The sequence below is a fragment of the Protopterus annectens genome, chromosome 9.part0, assembly GCF_019279795.1.
Source record: "Protopterus annectens isolate FY-2018-M chromosome 9.part0, PAN1.0, whole genome shotgun sequence".
Taxonomy (NCBI): Eukaryota; Metazoa; Chordata; order Ceratodontiformes; family Protopteridae; genus Protopterus; species Protopterus annectens.
This window is the reverse complement of record NC_056743.1, coordinates 1,097,370,021-1,097,389,121: the sequence shown is the minus strand read 5'-3', so window position 1 is coordinate 1,097,389,121 and position 19,101 is coordinate 1,097,370,021. Positions and strand designations below refer to the sequence as shown.

Here is a 19,101-nt window from a genome sequence, read left to right as displayed (position 1 = left end):
GTGTCATTAAAGAGCCGTTCAATTTCTAAAGACAACTATTATTATTATGTAACAAAACCTGCCAAAATTTAGAGTCTAAAGACTGTTAAGCCATTAAGACTAATAGTTTTATATATTTTTAATGATTTAATGTTTACATTTTAGTCAGTGGATTGTAGTATAGCTGAAGATGTCTTCATAGCAAGCGATCCTGTCTTAGATGATTGTAATTCACTTATGGTAGGCAATTTAGCCTGAAAAGATCACAAATCAGTTCAATTAAACCAAAAACAAGTACAACTCATTGCCAGCCTAAACCACTGCATATTTCAAGTTTGTGCTAAGATTTAATTGTTAACTAGAAGACCAACACTTTAATTGCACAGTAAAAACTTAAAATATTTACTCCTGGAACCTTTATCTCAAAAGCACCCAACATTTTGGGGGATATAACCCCATACTCCCCTAATTTAAATATACTGACTACAAAGTCATATAACCATGGAATAAAGACATAACAGATAGGAGTTCACAGCTGTTTCATCATGCTTTTTCATGACATGATAGTCTGACCTCTCAATATAAGGCAACACCAATGAAATTGTAGTGGCAAATTAATTTGTGATAAGTACATAATCATGAAAATTACATGTTGTTGTTGTGTCTTTCTGCTTTTTCCTGGTTAGGGGTCGCCACAGCGGAACTCCGGTCCGCTAATGATTGGTAGAAGATTTTTACCTGCCAAGTTACCAGCCCTGACGCACAACCTTCAAAGAAGGTACGCCCCTTCACGCATGTCTTCACACAGAAGACGCTTTAGCTGAGAATCGAAGGACAACGTCTCTCTGTGAGTCGACAACGCTACTGCAGCACTACCACCGCAGTATAATCATGAAAATTGCATACTCCTCCTATAATCAACATCCTGTGATGTGACTAGAGTTTAAAATTCTGCTCCTGTTCCTATTATCTTGGCCATGCTGCCACTTTGGTAGCTTTATTGAAACTTAATACCAGAAAAAGTACTAACAATGATAAAAAATGTGGGTATTTCAACAACCAGAATAAACATTTACTCCAAAAATATGGCAGTAGTTAGGGCACAAACATTATATGCAGAAACTATTATATCAGCATCTGTCAATCACCTCCCCAAGATCCCTTTAGCCCCACTCTAGCTATGCCTCTTGGTAGTGCTGTGTTTTATGGATTTCAAAGATGTAAAACAATTTTGCTCCTACACCTTTATCCCTGTAACTGGTAAACATGTAGCAGCTCCATGCATGAGGAAGAATTATGACTGGGTCTCCAATCATAACTCAGTCATTAAGCATTCTGTGTCAAGAATAACCTCATGATCTTTGAGGTCAAGGTAAACATCCTGACTTCCATGTCTCTTACACATAATTTATGACAGGAGGCCCAGTTGTAGTCCTGTATATTAAAACTGTGTTTTCATGTGCCTTAAAATCCACAAGTACTTAAAACAAACTACTAAAATAATAATAAATAAAATATGTCACAAGACATAAGCAGCTGATTACATTACATGTGCAGTGTTTTGTGGAAAATAAGCAGATGAGCCAAGAGGCAAAACTTAAAAGAGAAATCCATAAACCTTTATTGGATGCACATTCCTGGATCTTCAGCACTCTGGCCTTCAAGGGAATACGTAATATGTATTAAAATATTTCTATTAGAGAAGTAAGCATTTAATATTTTCCAATCACATGCACTAATTAATTAGTATAATAATCAGAATCTAATTAATAGTTAAATGAAATTAAAATAAACACCAATGTTCTAACCTCCTTAGTTGCTAAGCACCTACAATATATAAATATGTGCTTATAATTACTATGTCTATGAATACATAACCTCCTTTATTTGCTGATTTTATTAAAATCCATTAGTCAATATATACCCAAAAACATTTTAACAACTCCTGAACTTGATTATGTGGTGTGTCATTTTACTACCAACATTTTGCTAAATTGCACATCTTTCTTGGGACAAAATTGTTAAAATTAACCATATACTCCTTTTCTCATTATCAGAGTAGAGTCATGTCTTTTTTATCAAGTGGTAACTATTTCCTCATATTGCAAGTTGTTGTATTTAAGGACACTTTTAAAATGGAAACTAAGTTAAATGGAGGATTTGGTGAACTAGAAAATCCCATAGGAGAGAGTACAGAATGTAAATGATGTGCAACTTGCAGTTACCCACGAGACTTTAAATGCATCCCTGCGATCTCTGACACCATTATCCAAAGGAGTTTAGGGATTTAAATGGGGAACGTCAGCCTTCTATTTTAGGGAGTGTACCAGCCTTTATCTCTGACACCATTATCCAAAGGAGTTTAGTGATTTAAATGGAGAACGTCAGCCTTCTATTTTAGGGAGTGTACCAGCCTTTATCTCTGACACCATTATCCAAAGGAGTTTAGGGATTTAAATGGAGAACTTCAGCCTTCTATTTTAGGGAGTGTACCAGCCTTCATCTCTGACACCATTATCCAAAGGAGTTTAGGGATTTAAATGGAGAACTTCAGCCTTCTATTTTAAGGAGTGTACCAGCCTTTATCTCTGACACCATTGTCCATAGGAGTTTAGGGATTTAAATGGAGAACTTCGGCCTTCTATTTTAGGGAATGTACCAGCCTTTATCTCTGACACCATTATCCAAAGGAGTTTAGGGATTTAAATGGAGAACTTCAGCCTTCTATTTTAGGGAGTGTTCCAACCTTTATAGGTTAAATGAGAGCAACTCAATGAGGCCCTGATACAGATGTGTCCAGATATACAAGAAACACAGTTCCATGCTGAAAAAACATATTAATAAACTCAGCAATTTAACTTAAACTCATGTAGAATTAATATTTTTTATGTTAGCATTAAATCACTTTTTATTTTCTGTTCCAGTTCAACATAAGATGTTCTTCGCTAGAGTGCTGTAATTCCCAAAATCAATAGTATTAGTATTATCATGGTGGGAAAATTCACAATAGAATTCAGTTTCACCATTGTGTTGAATGCCAGTGAAGTATAGCCTTCTAGAATGAAACAGCAACCTAAGGACATTATGTCTACATTAGATGAAAAAGGAAAAATGGAAAGCCAGACAGTTAAAAAAAAAAAAAAAAGAAAAAAGTACAAAGCCAGGATTCAAGCCTCCCCTGGAAGCTGTGAACAAGACATATTGGAAATATCCATGAAATATAAATTAACGCATTCCTATGACCAAATTCTGGATAGGATTACCAAAGGAATGAATGCCTTTATTGTGCACATATGATGTGTTGTGCTATATAGTAAGCCCTAAGACAAAGGCAATGGGCAGAAATGGAAGTGTCAGTGTGATGAAAGAGCCAGTGAAATGTGAAAGCATGTGGTATTGTCATGAACGATATTGTCAGGTGTGCTTGTGGCAAATTAATTTATTGACCCATTTTCAAATAATGTTCAGTTTTTTGTCTTTTTTAATCACATGACATCTGCATTTGCAGTGAAATGGTTATGCTTTTTTTATTTATTATTTATTTGACATTTGTTGACCAGGATAGTCCGACAGGGACAGAGCCCTTTTTTGGCAGAGGCCCGGGGAGAAAAGCACCAGTATACAGTAGAATAATATAAGAATTCAAAAATTCTGCTATTTACACAATACTCAATAGAAGAATGCAAAAATAGTAGAACACAAATTTTGCTAAATACACAAAAAGAGTAATGATAGTTAATTACATATAAATAGGGTGGCAAGTGAGAATTTAAACACAGATACAGTTAGATGGCAACTTTAAAGTTGTAATGGAGTTAGAGCAGAAGGAGAGGAGAGTAGTTGAGGGTGATATAAGTAGGATAAGCAGGGGGAGCAGTGGGATTTGGGGGTGTTTGCAGAGTTAGTGAAGAGGGGTGATAATGAGTTGATAGGATTTGTGGATTAGCAATTGTGAGGGTCCTAGTATGAAACAGGTGGCCTGCGAGGAGTTGGGAAAGGTTTTATACATACTGTCAAGAGTTAGATAGAAGAGAGCAGGTCTTGAGGTAAAAGGTATGGGATGGCAGGAAGGTGTAAGGGGAAGAGGGGGTTTGATAGGTGATAGGGAGGGAAGATGAGATGGATAGTAGGCTGATGAAGGGAAGGTGAGAGAGGTGTGAAGAGACCAAGATGAGTACTAGGTTAAAGGGGGGAGGTTGCAGGAGCAAGTAATGAAGTGGGTATGTTATGTTTAAGAGAAATTTTAAAAGTATGGGTCTGGGGTAGGCTTCTTAGAGTTAAGGGAAGCTTGTTCCAGAGGATGGCTGGGGAGTAGCTGTGTTTTCTCTTATTTCTTGGTTGTTTGACCAACTGATACTTTATTTTTAAATTGTGGTGTTGGCAACAAAGTCACCCCTACAATTTGCATGTTATTAGTTTTTTTCTGTTTTTAATGGTGTCATTAAAGAGCCGTTCAATTTCTAAAGACAACTATTATTATTATGTAACAAAACCTGCCAAAATTTAGAGTCTAAAGACTGTTAAGCCATTAAGACTAATAGTTTTATATATTTTTAATGATTTAATGTTTACATTTTAGTCAGTGGATTGTAGTATAGCTGAAGATGTCTTCATAGCAAGCGATCCTGTCTTAGATGATTGTAATTCACTTATGGTAGGCAATTTAGCCTGAAAAGATCACAAATCAGTTCAATTAAACCAAAAACAAGTACAACTCATTGCCAGCCTAAACCACTGCATATTTCAAGTTTGTGCTAAGATTTAATTGTTAACTAGAAGACCAACACTTTAATTGCACAGTAAAAAAACTTAAAATATTTACTCCTGGAACCTTTATCTCAAAAGCACCCAACATTTTGGGGGATATAACCCCATACTCCCCTAATTTAAATATACTGACTACAAAGTCATATAACCATGGAATAAAGACATAACAGATAGGAGTTCACAGCTGTTTCATCATGCTTTTTCATGACATGATAGTCTGACCTCTCAATATAAGGCAACACCAATGAAATTGTAGTGGCAAATTAATTTGTGATAAGTACATAATCATGAAAATTACATGTTGTTGTTGTGTCTTTCTGCTTTTTCCTGGTTAGGGGTCGCCACAGCGGAACTCCGGTCCGCTAATGATTGGTAGAAGATTTTTACCTGCCAAGTTACCAGCCCTGACGCACAACCTTCAAAGAAGGTACGCCCCTTCACGCATGTCTTCACACAGAAGACGCTTTAGCTGAGAATCGAAGGACAACATCTCTCTGTGAGTCGACAACGCTACTGCAGCACTACCACCGCAGTATAATCATGAAAATTGCATACTCCTCCTATAATCAACATCCTGTGATGTGACTAGAGTTTAAAATTCTGCTCCTGTTCCTATTATCTTGGCCATGCTGCCACTTTGGTAGCTTTATTGAAACTTAATACCAGAAAAAGTACTAACAATGATAAAAAATGTGGGTATTTCAACAACCAGAATAAACATTTACTCCAAAAATATGGCAGTAGTTAGGGCACAAACATTATATGCAGAAACTATTATATGTTACAGTGTTTATGAAGTAATCTATTTTTTTTTATCTTTTAATTATCAGAAAAACATTAATTTAAAAATGATTTTCTTTAGCTAATTTGTAGTAAAATGTAATTTCTAGTTTTGTTTGGGTGATGCTATTATGCATAACAGATCAGGGATGAACTAGCCTGTCTGAAAGATCAGCTACTTTAACCTGTATTCAACACCTCCTCAAGCTCCCCACAGCGAAAACTACATACCACCAACTCCCTAAAAGAATTTTCACCTTTCAACAAACTCAGAAGCCAGCTCAAAAAAAAAACTTCATAAGCAACTTCAGTGTTAATGTTCCCAATCATAAGGCATAATGTGAGTTTGATAAATCCAAGTCCTACTGCTCCTCACATTTCTCTAACATTCCTACTGACAGCTAAATTACTCACATCACTAACCCCTCTCACAATATTCCTCACTTTACTTCAGTGCTTCATTTCTGGGATCATTCCCCTGTCACAGTATTCCTCACTTCTCCACTCTCTGCCTTTACACCCTTTACACCCTGCTTCCACTCTCTCCCTTTCTGTTACCCCTTTTCTTAATTTTTGTTGTATACGTTGTAAATATAGCACACTAACAATCATTACTATGCCTGCGGTAATTTCTTACATACTATCCATTTTGTCTTATAATAACTTTTCTATACATCAAACTACAAGCTTATTGTTACATTAGGAAATTGTTCGAAACTTTACTTTGCACTTCAGACTTGGTACATTGTAATTTTACAAAGTGTACTTGTTTACTGTTGTTGATATTGCACTCTGAACCTGAAAATAATCCAGATGTGTCAGTCTTGTGCCTTGGTTAATAAATGAAAATAGATAAACAAATAAATGTTGGACTGTTTTTTGTAAATGTTGCTGCAGGCGTTTATGTGAAAATATCCACATGAAAGACTTGGATGGTTGTGTTGATACAATTTAGAAATGTAACTGAGAATCATTGGAGTTAGCCATTGCCTACATACATGAGTTATTTGTAAATTTCTTTTGTTTTTGAGACAGTATAGCATACTTAGTCATCCCTGCTATTTTATTATTTTTTACTATTTTGATCTTTTCTGCCAGGTCACCTCACATGTAAGACAGGAAGCTCATCCATGAATACTCATCATAGAATTCAAAATTTTACATTCCCTCAGTTGTGGTCTGAGATGCATTTCTGCCAACATAATAAAAAGACTCAGAACAACAAAGACTTGATGTACAGCCTAGGAATGAAATTATTTCATGGTCACAGAAAGCCAAAGAGGGACAGCTATGAAAAAAACAAAAAACAGAAGGACAATTTCTACTGGCGGTCAGTAAGAAGCCCCCAAAGAAACCATGAACAGTACTTAAGGTTTCTACAGGATGGCTTCCGAAACTATCATTGAATGTGGTAGACATGCTATTGTATTCTTCTATTTCTTTTTTAAAATGTCTGGTAATACGTTTTATGTATTTATTTTTATTTACGGTTACTTTACTTGCAGGGTCTAAATAAAAGTTTTGTATTCTTAGACTGAAGTGTGCTATTGGGTGTGAGCATGGGATAGTACCTGTTTGTGTTTGAACATTTACCATTGTTGTATAATGACATTTGTTTGTTGTATTGGCATCTGTAATGTTTGTTGTCTGTATGACCCCCAGGCTGAGACTGAAATTGGTCAGTGTTCTACCTGGTCAACCAATTCAAACAAGTAAATAAGTAAATAAACTAGTTAAATGAAGTAAATAAACTAGTTAAATGCACCAAACTTAAAAAAAAAACACAAGTGATAAAAAGAAATATAAGTAACTGATAGCAAAACACTCAAATGCCAAGCAACACTACATGAGCTTTCAGAGTTAAAACCTTTGATTCACTACAGTGATATCAAAAGAAGTATCCTTTTATTCTTTTGCAGTGATTGTTGAATATTTAGAAACACCTTCATGCTGGATAAAATATATTCTAATACATTACTTTTTCTATAAGGGCAACATGGTGATTTAGTGGTTAACATTGATGACTCATAGTATTTCATTTCTGGGATAATTTCCTAGTTCGGGTGCCTCCTGTGTGAAGTTTCCATGCTTTCGCCATGTCCACATGGATTTTTCATTGGAGGTTCCTGATTTCTCCTGTAACCCAAATTCATCCAGAAAAATGTGATGACAGTGCTTTCAAATGTTCCTAGGTATGTATATGTGTGTGTGTGTGTCTGCAAATGCATGAGATGAGTGTATACACTTTGAATGTAGTTGTACATGTCTCCAGTGATCCAATGACATTCCATCCAGGACTGGATTCCTTCTTATGACAACTGTTTTGTCAGGATAGGTTGTGGTTCACTACAAACCTGAATAGGATGAACAAGGCTTTGGATAGTAATGGATGTATTAAAGGATTTATGGAGAGGAGGATGGATGGTCATTTCTGTAGCTGTTGTCTGTAATGCATAAGTCTGTGGGTTGCAGCAATGTCTGGATGAGCTACTGCATGCTGTTTTTCCAAAGCAGATGGACAGAGCATTAAAAAATAAAACAGTACTCTTGACCACTCCTCTGGAAGTAAATCAATCATCCGAAAAGGTTCAGGTAAGAAATGGAATGGCTTGTATGTTTCCACTGCAGTCTCACAGTAAGTCTGTCATTCGAGGAGTTTTGAATACCATGTCCATCCTTTCCATCCCTGGTTTGGCAAGTATTGTCATTTAGCATCCTACAGTAGGATAATAGTGACTGTGTCTGTCACTGACAAGCTATGCCATCTGACATATTGCACTTACCTGAATAAAACCTGCAAAATATAAAGGTAATGTCAGTGGAATTAAAAAAAAAACTATGAAATCATGGGACAGATCAGGTAGTTTCTAATATCATCATATGCTCTTTTGTTTTGTTGTCACAGGGTAGACAAGGTAGTTTCTCAAATTCTCATATAATCTTGTACATAATTGCATTTTTGTCTATGTCAACTAAGCCTAATGTTTTACAAAAATAAATAATTAAAATAAATAAATAATTCCCATGTTTTTCACGGATTCTATACCGGGTAGATGGTTACCACAAGAGAGCTTCATTATAGTGTGAAATAAACCAGCAAGTTGGAATACTAGATCATGAACAGATCTGTCTGTGCACTAAGGTGGTAATATGAAGGCACCTGCAGGCCATGATATGCATGAAGTAACAAAATTACATTTGAAATCAACCTTTCAGGGGCTTTTTTCTTTATTTGATTATGTGAAAATGGGTCTGTACTACAGACACTGGATAAAGCACAGTGTAGATATATTCGTTTTACATTCATAACAAGCTGGCAGAAGGAATCCCATTGTCCTTGGGAGGAATAGAGGGGTCATTTTTAATGTCAGATCTCTCTGTTAAAAATAAATTTCCATACCTTACATTCTTAAGTGTAAATACAAACAGAATGGAAAATTCTTTTGAAACGAATACCAAAATAAGTTTGATGAGGCTAGAAAAAAAAATCTTGTGCAGTTTTATCAGTAAGTCATCATGGCCTAAGGTTAAGATGCAACTGATTTTTAAAGAAACAATCAGATTAGTCAGTATATGCTTTGGAAATAAAAACAGCAGTGCTGTGCTGAACTTGAACAGAAATACAAGCAGTTACACCATTTTGTATGAAACAACATCCAAAACATGCAGTACAAATACACCGATATTCCAAGGGATGCAATGACTACAGGACTACAGATGTTATGATGACAAAGAAAAGTACAGTTTTGTACCTACCATAAATGTAGATGTTTGAGTGTTCACACTGCTGCAGTCGTTACACTTGGGTTATCCTGCCGTCAGGCGGTCCCGCAGTCGGCCAGAGTTCCAAAGTCTTGGTCCAGCGTTGGTTGCTGTCGCTTCTTCCCTGACGTCAGTGCGCCAGGGGTATATGAGATGCATCCAACGCCATTTTCTTCAGTTTTTCTTGCACTAGATGTCAGGTGCCCCCAAGTAGGTAGGCAATACATATTGCTAATAAAAAATATACATATAAAATAAAAACAATACCTTCAGATACAAGCAATACACCACAAAGGTTGTATAGGATAGAAAGGTATAGATAAGTCCAGCTAGTTCAGAGGGGATGGAGGGAGGGTAACCTGGACTGCAGCAGTGTGAACACTCGAACATCTACATTTATGGTAGGTACAAAACTGTACTATGTTCATCGTGTTACACTGCTGCAGTCATTACACTTGGGTAGAGTCCCAAAGCTAAGCTTAGGTGGCTGGTCTATAAAGAGTTAGGATTGGCTATGAGCCCCTGCAGAACTACAGTGGCAAATCCTGCTCTGGATTTAGAGTAAAGAGGCAAGTGTTAATGCTTGGTAAAGGTGTGCACTGAATTCCAAGTTGCAGCCTCCAAAATTTCCTTGGTACGTACTCCTTTGAGAAAGGCTGTTGAAGTGGCTGTTGCCCTGGTGGAATGTGGCCTAATGTTATTAGGGACTGATTTTCCATGCTGTGTGTAGCAGTAACGAATACAGTGTCCTATCCATTTGGATATAGTCTGCTTTGAGATAGCCTTGCCCTGTGCTCCTGCAGCATATGCTACAAACAGTTGCTCAGTTTTCCTGAAAGCTTTGGTTTTGTCCAAGTAGAAGCGTAGCTGCCTGTGTATGTCCAAAGAGTGCAAAAGTTTCTCCCCTTTATTCTGGAGGTTTGGATAAAAAGTTGGCAAATGGATGGTTTGGTTAAGAGCCACACTAGATACCACTTTTGGCATAAAGGTAGAGTTTGTCCTTAAAGAAACCCTGTCTTGATGAAAAATTATAAAAGGTTCTACTGCCATTAATGCCTGTAGCTCTGAGACTCTTCGTGCTGAAGTTATTGCCAGGAGCAGAGCTGTTTTCCATGATAAAAATTTTAGATAGGCTGTATTGGCTGGCTCAAAAGGTGGCAGAGTCAGTTTTTCCAAAACTAAATTGAGGTCCCAAGTTGGTGTTGGTGCTCTCCGGGGCGGTCTTATGTTTTTAGCCCCTCTGAGGTACTGCTTTAGCAAGGAATGCGAGAATAAAGGAGGATCAGTGTTGTAATGTGCTGAAATGGCAGAGGCGTGGATCTTAATTGATGAGAAGGAAAGGCCTTTGTCCAGCATTTCAGTTAAGTATTGTAAAATCTGAGGAATGTTTGGGACAAGAGGGTCAAGGCTTTGTACCTTGTTCCAGGTGCAGAATCTCTTCCATTTTTCTGAGTAAGCTTTCCTGGTGCTAGGCCTCCTGGCCTCCAAAATGACATCCATAACAGCTTTAGAGAGAAGTGTTGCCTGTTTGACTAATATAGTCTGCTTTGAGATAGCCTTGCCCTGTGCTCCTGCAGCATATGCTACAAACAGTTGCTCAGTTTTCCTGAAAGCTTTTGCAGCCAGGTTTAGGGTTTTGAGCTGACCGTGCAGGATATGACTGTTTTGTTGAGTCAGAAGGTGTGGAATTTGAGGCAAAATCCATAGTGGGCCTTGAGCTAAGTTCTTTAAGACTGGGTACCAGTGCTGGCGTGGCCAGTCTGGAGCAATTAGGATCATCTGGGGTTTTTCTTGTCTGGCTTTTAGGAGTACCTTTGAGAGGAGAGGCAGTGGTGGGAAGGCATCAACGTTTAGGCTTTTCCAGCTGAACGAGAGGGCATCCACTTTCCATGCTTGTGTGTGATAAGTCCTTGTGCAGAATTTTTTGTAGTTGGCAATTCAGTGGGGAGGCAAAAAGATCTATGTCTGGGCATCCCCATTCTTGCATTACCATGCTGAAGATTTGTGGATTCGATTTCCATTTGTGAGGGACCATGATATTTCTGCTTAGATCGTCTGCCAGAGTATTTTTCTTTCCTGGCAGGAATTGTGCTTGCAGGTGAACTTGATATGTTAGAGCTGTGTTCCACAAGATCATGGCTTGCCTGCATAGGGGATAAGAATGAGTGCCCCCTTGCTTGTTTATGTACCACATTACTGTGGTGTTGTCTGTCTTTAATAATAATTGTCCTGGATGCAGAAAGTCCTTGAAAGCTGTTAGGGCATTTTGAACAGCCAACATCTCTTTTTGATTGATGTGAAGATGCATCTGGTCTGTGGTCCACTTGCCCTGAATGCATTTTCCTGCCATGTGTGCTCCCAGGCATAATCCGAAGCATCTGTTGTTAGAGTCTGCCTGGCTGTGGGTAGGGTAAAAGGCTGACCCTTGTTTAGGTGACATGCCTGTGCCCATCATCGAAACTCCTGTTGTAGGCAGGGAATCATTGGTATTACTGCTTCTAAACTGTGAGAGTGTTGAGTCCAAACACTTTTTAGGTACCATTGTAATTTCCTCATATGCAGTCTGGCATATGGTATTAGTAGTATGAAGGATGCCATGAATCCCAGGGCCTGCAGAATTTTTCTTGCAGGGAGAGGGGACTTTTTTGCCAGTAATTGAAAATATTGAATTAATTGAATTTGTTTGTCTGGCATGAGATAAGCCATCTGGGCCGTTGTATTTAAGCTGGCACCCAGGAATATAATCTGTTGTGAGGGCACTAGTTTTGATTTCTGTTCATTTACTGTGTACCCTAGAGAAATTAGCAACCTTTTTACAAACACCAGATGCTGTAGAAGAATGTCCTTTGTCTCTGCTTGAATGAGGCAGTCGTCCAGGTATGGATATATTTGAATTCCTTTTTGTCTGCAAAATGCAATTACTGGTGCCAGGCACTTTGTAAAGACCCTGGGCGCAGTAGATAAGCCAAAGGGCAGTGCAGAGAATTGGTAGTGCGTTGTACCAGCTTTGAATCTGAGGCATCTTCTGCAATTTTGTCTGATAGAGACATGCAGGTATGCCTCTTTGAGGTCCAGAGTAACAAGCCAAGTCTTCTTGCCCAGCATGGGCAGAAGCTGCTGTAATGTATGTTAGAGCTGTGTTCCACAAGATCATGGCTTGCCTGCATAGGGGATAAGAATGAGTGCCCCCTTGCTTGTTTATGTACCACATTACTGTGGTGTTGTCTGTCTTTAATAATAATTGTCCTGGATGCAGAAAGTCCTTGAAAGCTGTTAGAGCATTTTGAACAGCCAACATCTCTTTTTGATTGATGTGAAGATGCATCTGGTCTGTGGTCCACTTGCCCTGAATGCATTTTCCTGCCATGTGTGCTCCCCAGGCATAATCCGAAGCATCTGTTGTTAGAGTCTGCCTGGCTGTGGGTAGGGTAAAAGGCTGACCCTTGTTTAGGTGACATGCCTGTGCCCACCATCGAAACTCCTGTTGTAGGCAGGGAATCATTGGTATTACTGCTTCTAAACTGTGCGAGTGTTGAGTCCAAACACTTTTTAGGTACCATTGTAATTTCCTCATATGCAGTCTGGCATATGGTATTAGTAGTATGCAGGATGCCATGAATCCCAGGGCCTGCAGAATTTTTCTTGCAGGGAGAGGGGACTTTTTTGCCAGTAATTGAAAATATTGAATTAATTGAATTTGTTTGTCTGGCGTGAGATAAGCCATCTGGGCCGCTGTATTTAAGCTGGCACCCAGGAATATAATCTGTTGTGAGGGCACTAGTTTTGATTTATGTTCATTTACTGTGTACCCTAGAAAAATTAGCAACCTTTTTACAAACACCAGATGCTGTAGAAGGATGTCCTTTGTCTCTGCTTGAATGAGGCAGTCGTCCAGGTATGGATATATTTGAATTCCTTTTTGTCTGTAAAATGCAATTACTGGTGCCAGGCACTTTGTAAAGACCCTGGGCGCAGTAGATAAGCCAAAGGGCAGTGCAGAGAATTGGTAGTGCATTGTACCAGCTTTGAATCTGAGGCATCTTCTGCAATTTTGTCTGATAGAGACATGCAGGTATGCCTCTTTGAGGTCCAGAGTAACAAGCTAAGTCTTCTTGCCCAGCATGGGCAGAAGCTGCTGTAATGTCAACATTTTGAATTTCAGAATATCCAGGTAAGTATTTAGAATTGAAAGGTCTAGTATGGGCCTCCAGGCCTTGTCTTTTCTGGGGACCAGGAAGAGTCTTGAGTAAAATCCTTGTCCTTGTTCCTGTTGTGGTACTATTTGAATAGCTCTCATGTCCATGAGGGATGTAATTTGTTTTTGTGTCTCTGCCCATTGATTCTGTGGCAGGTCTGGCATTCCTTTTAGCCTTGGTAAAGTATGAAAGTGGAACCTGTAACCTTGAGACACAATATTCAGAACCCATTTGTCTTGGGTGATTGTTTGCCAGTTTTGAGAAAAAAGTGCTAGTTTTCCCCCAAGGGGGCTGCCAAAAGGGAAGTGCTTGGCTTACAAAGGGGGAATTCATTGGGACTGTTTCCTGTAAGGTTGAGACTTGTCCTCACCTACTTTTGGGGTCGAGGTGCCCCACTGTCATTGTCTGTTAGAGCCTTGGGATTGAGATCTGCCTCTTGGGCATCTGTATCTGCCTCTCTGTGGCCTGTCTGACACTGGAAAGGACCAATTCTTTGTTGGTCAATTTCTGCTAAATCGAGGTGGCTGTACCTGTAAGAAATCCTTGACTGTTTGCATAGATTTAGCCTTATCCTCCATTTTCTTTAACACCTCTTCTGCCTTAACACCAAACAAGGTATCATGCTGTAAAGGAGCATCCAATAATTTTGCCTTAACATGATCAGGTAAACTCTGTTCTTTTAACCAAGCATGTCTTCGAATCACAGAACCTGTAACTGTGGCTCTACAAGAGGCCTCTAAAGAATCAAAACCACATTGCAGGGTATGTTTTCCCACCTGTTCAACTGCATGCAATAAATCCTGCATTTCTTTACAATCAGGAGCTTCTGAGCTTGCAAGCATTTTCTGTTTTAACTGAGCCATTAAATATTGTTGGTACTTAAGCATGTGAAACTGGCAATCTAAAGCCCTTACTGCTAAAGTTGCAGCCGTGTAAACTTTCTTCCCCATCTATCCAAAGCTCTGGAATCTGTCAGAGGGTACTGGATTTTTTGCAATGGAAGCCTTAACCACTTTTGGACCCTGGGCAATAGTTTCTGGATCAGCAGAAGGGTTTTTATAAAGAAACTTGTGAGAGTCAGGGACTCTATAATACCTATCTGGCTTGGCTGGTGCAGGGGGCAAAGAATCAGGAGATAAGCTGGATTCAGAGAACACATCATCCACAATATCTAGCACAGGCAGAATAGCCAGGGGCCTGTGCTGAGGCAATAAAAGGAAATAAACATGAAGAGGCCAGCAAATTAGTTCCACCGTTTATTTAGAGGTAAGAAAACGGACCAAATGGTACCGTAATTTAGACAAAAATACTCATACTAGTTTCGGCACCCGCCTTCTTCAGTGAGTATAAGCAGACAAAATTATTTAAATTCAAACCAGCGTCAGTATAAATACTATTGTTGTCCAATAGGAATGGAGACATTCAAATTAGGCTCTCAGCACAAAATTAAAGTCATACCAAAAACAGAAAAATTAGTATCATACTGTTTTTGGTATGACTTTAATTTTGTGCTGAGAGCCTAATTTGACTGACGCTGGTTTGAATTTAAATAATTTTGTCTGCTTATACTCACTGAAGAAGGCGGGTGCCGAAACTAGTATGAGTATTTTTGTCTAAATTACGGTACCATTTGGTCCGTTTTCTTACCTCTAAATAAACGGTGGAACTAATTTGCTGGCCTCTTCGTGTTTGTTTCAAGTTTGGTTGGCCGAGCAAGTCGTACGAGCGAGGACTGGTGTTTGTTGCAATAAAAGGAAATCCCTGAGCCTTTTCTTGGATTCTGAATAATCCTGACTTTCCCAATGGAAATGCTCCCTCCTTATGGTATGTAAAGTTTCCCCAAAAGAATAATCCTCTGGAGGAGAGGCTGAAGGGATAGATTCTTCAGCATCACAGTCCTCATAGGGGGCTAGGGAGTATCCCTGGTCTGAAGAGGAATCAGAGGAAATGGAAGCCTGATCAGAGGAATCATAGTCTGTATCCTGCCTAGGCCTTTTCTCAGGAGGGGGATGGGAACCCCTGATTAGAGTAATGAGGTCTTCGGCCATTTTAAGCATCTGTTTCTTAGGCATGGAGGACTGTCCAGGAGAATGCTGTACTTGCTTCTTTGTCTTTAATGGTACTTTTGTCTTGGCTGTTGCTTTAATGGTAAGTTGTGAAGGTCTGAAAACACCCTCAGAAGCCGATGCCTGCTCAGCGGCTCCGGACCCATCTGAGGGATTAGTTTCCATAGGCCCAATGCCTTGAGATTCCAGAGGCCTAGTTGTCTCCACGTGGGAATCGGAGGTGGCCTGTGGCTCTGAGGTAGCGGGTGTCAGGGGCTGCGAAAGCACCTCACTGAGAACCGGCGACTGACCTAGAAGAGGTTTCGTCATCGGTTTTGGACCTCGGATGCCTGTTTTTATCCTTGTCTTTGCGTTTTTTCGGAATTGAGGTCGTCGGTAGATCCGATGGCATAGTATAATTGAATCTTCGGCCAAAGTAGTGCAAAGCAAAATCAAAACGTCTTTTTATAGTGCGTTTGTTAAATCTAGCACAAAACCGACAACTAGTAACGTCGTGATCAGGGCCTAGGCATGGAATATAGTAATGGAAGTCCTTATGAGGTATTTGCTTCCCACAAGAAATACAATTATTAACTTTTTCTGACATCGGTCTGAGGCAAGAAAAAAGTTTCCCCAACGGGGTACTTAGCTTTATTGAAGACTTTGGATCTGAAATTCGACTTCGAATATCTCAGGAGTCGGCCGACCGGCACTTGCGAACTGCTTCTGCTTCGGGCACCGCGCGGCAAGAAAGACTAACGAAAATGGCATCGGATGCATCTTATATACCCCTGGCACACTGACGTCAGGGAAGAAGCGACAGCAACTGACGCCGGACCAAGACTTTGGAACTCTGGCCGACTGCGGGACCGCCTGATGGCAGGATAACCCAAGTGTAATGACTGCAGCAGTGTAACACGATGAACATCTGAACTCTTTGCGACTATTTTTACTAGTGTAGACTAAGAACATCAGCATGTCCATCTGGGTGTGAAAAAGTGCTAATAACCCAGGATGCTTAACTCAGCGGTACCTCCAGCTTCAAACTGGTTGTTATATTGTATCATCACATACTATCATACTGACTTTATTCAATGATTTCTCATGTAGTAAGGACAAGCACTTACAACTGTTGAGCAAACACTATTTAAAGGTGTGTTTTCTCCCTTGTACAGCTATTGTTTCTACTATCTACAATGGAGCCTTGTAGGAAGTTTTATGCCTGGCAAGTCGTTGACAATGAATCTGAATTTTTTTTTTTTCTGAGAACAATGACTAGATAAAATTTGAAATATACTTTCTGAGGAATGGGAAGATTGATAGAAAGGCATTTCAGCAACATAATGTCTATGGTAACAGTGTCATTAGAATAGTCAGAGAAACAGAGCTCTGTCAACTTTAGGTGTGGTATTCTTGTGGTTTGGATACTTCTAACAACTTTTATCGTGGTATGTACACTACACTGAAAGTTAGAAATATAAACAAGGTCATTTGAATACACTTTCATGAGTAGTCAAATATTCAATAAGCTGGTCACTGATTTTAGTTTTGCCAACTCTACCTGATAAAACATACATTATCAGTCTTCAAATGTTGATATGTCATTGAAGTGCAGATGAAATTCTAATTTTTCTAGGAGTGATAAAATTTTAGCAGCCCTTTTGGTTGTTAGCACCTGTCCTTTCCATCCTTACTCCTCTCCAGCAACCACCTGATTACTGTGTCCTGCATCCATTATGTCACCCAGTACAGAATTCGCACTGCACCAATCACAGACCTTTTAAGAGTCATGGCTTATGTGCCACATTGGTTACAGGTGTGGAACTGATACTTGTCAGACACACTGATGATGGCCCATTTCACAGGTTTCAGTGGCTTATCTATTAACACTTATGAACCCTTTTATTTCTTTTCAGTGTGTTTTTGTTTATGTTATTTGTTCCTATTGCCCTGGTTAGTATCACTAGGTGTGATCTAGTTTTGGCAGACACTCTGGGTAGTATGCTGATGGGGATTTTCACTTTTTTGGGAGAGGGGTTCAAAATCCTGGTATGTATTCATAAAGAAATCTGTAACTTTAATGACTTAGAAGTTGTACCATTTCATCTAAAAGGTGACAAAATACAAGTGCACCAAATATAGCAATTCTACCCACGTGCAGGAATGGGTGGACACAACTCGTTTCCATTATGATCTGTTAATTTCCCAGTTGTGCCATCCTGTCTACATAACTGGTGCATACCTTCCTTAGCTCATAGTGAATGTCCTGGGGGAGAGGTTTAGCTTTAAGGGGTCTTTGTATCTATGTAAGTGAGATGATCATTCATGGTTGCTTTTCAGCCATGACATGAGCTTTTAGGGTAAAAGAAAATGAAATACATGTGGACAGATTTAGAGTCAACTGTTTCTGAAGGTAGGGGAAACCCCTGCAGATGCAGGGAAGATATGCAAAGTCTACACATGTAGTAGACAGAGGTCCAGAGTAATCTTTGGACCTGCAGCCGAGGTAAAAAATATAACTGCTGTACTGCCTTGTTGTTATGGGTGCTTTCAGATGAATTACAGGAGAGGACAGACTACCTCTCCACATAAAACAAAGTTTATCCCTGTCCTTATTCAACTGCAACTCAGATGTATGGATGGGAAACAGAAAATGTAACCCATGACTGCCCCTGTAGTACTAATGGACAGAGGCATATCCTAAAAGCTTTAACCCATACATGGTTCCCCTCAAATTATCTATGACATGATCACAGTTATTCTTATTAGGGGTAATCTATAGTTATCAATAAATTATCTTTAGTTATCAACCATAGGATGGATCCGTGGTGGTGGTGCTGCGGTAGCATTGTCACCTCACAACAAGACGTTCTACCGTTCGATTCTCAGCTAGAGTGTCTTCAGTGTGGAGACATGCGTGAATGGGTGTGCCTGCATTGAAGGTTGTGCATCAGGGCTGGCAAACTCGGCACGTAAAAATCTACTGCCAATCATTAGTGGACCGGAGTTCCGCTGTGGCGATCCCTAACCGGGAAAAGCCAAAAGACACAAACAAACAAATCAACCATGGGATGGACAAGAGTCTGTAACCAAATGGGATATGATATTTCTAGCAGAAAAAGGGAAATTGGCTAGGTTTAAAATGGCCCACAAGAGCAGCTAGCCTAGTACTTACCTATGAACTTATGAATCTGTTACAGTGGGTAACCCTTCATATCAACGTGCATTGTGAAATCTGGCTTTTTGCCCTTGAAAACATAAGTGCATTGTAAGAGAAAAAAAAATGGGTATATTCCTTTACAGTTCTTCCTGTCAATATCTGCAAAACCTTAGAATTACTGTTTCCCTGACAGTAATTACATTGTCTAAGTAGAATTTCCACTTTCACCCAATATGCCTCTTTCGACACAACCACATGGGCTGCAAGCTTAAAACAAAAATTGCAACTTGGTAAGCACACTTACAGATCTGTGAAAGAATTCCAGAATTGTGCCTGACACACCAAGCACTTTAGCACAGTCATTCTCCAATGAGAACACTTCTAGCATGGAATAGAGGGTATCCCCCTGAAT

At 39.3% G+C, this 19,101-nt stretch overlaps 1 protein-coding gene and 1 long non-coding RNA gene across 7 annotated transcripts in view; one reads left to right on the top strand and one right to left on the bottom strand.

Moving 5' to 3' along the window:
* LOC122811830 (homeobox protein Hox-D3-like) overlaps positions 1-19,101 on the bottom strand; it is a 1,090,053-nt gene that overhangs the window by 356,221 nt on the left and 714,731 nt on the right. The gene's annotated exons all lie outside the window — the stretch shown is intronic.
* Positions 1-19,101, top strand: part of LOC122811837 — a 627,052-nt gene that overhangs the window by 424,166 nt on the left and 183,785 nt on the right. The window contains exon 2 of one of the 3 annotated variants that reach the window (XR_006366295.1): positions 6,625-7,058. The exons of the other annotated variants lie outside the window; for them this stretch is intronic. This is a non-coding gene — a long non-coding RNA (uncharacterized LOC122811837). Of the gene's footprint in view, positions 1-6,624; positions 7,059-19,101 lie in introns of those variants that run through there. 3 annotated transcript variants of the gene reach the window in all.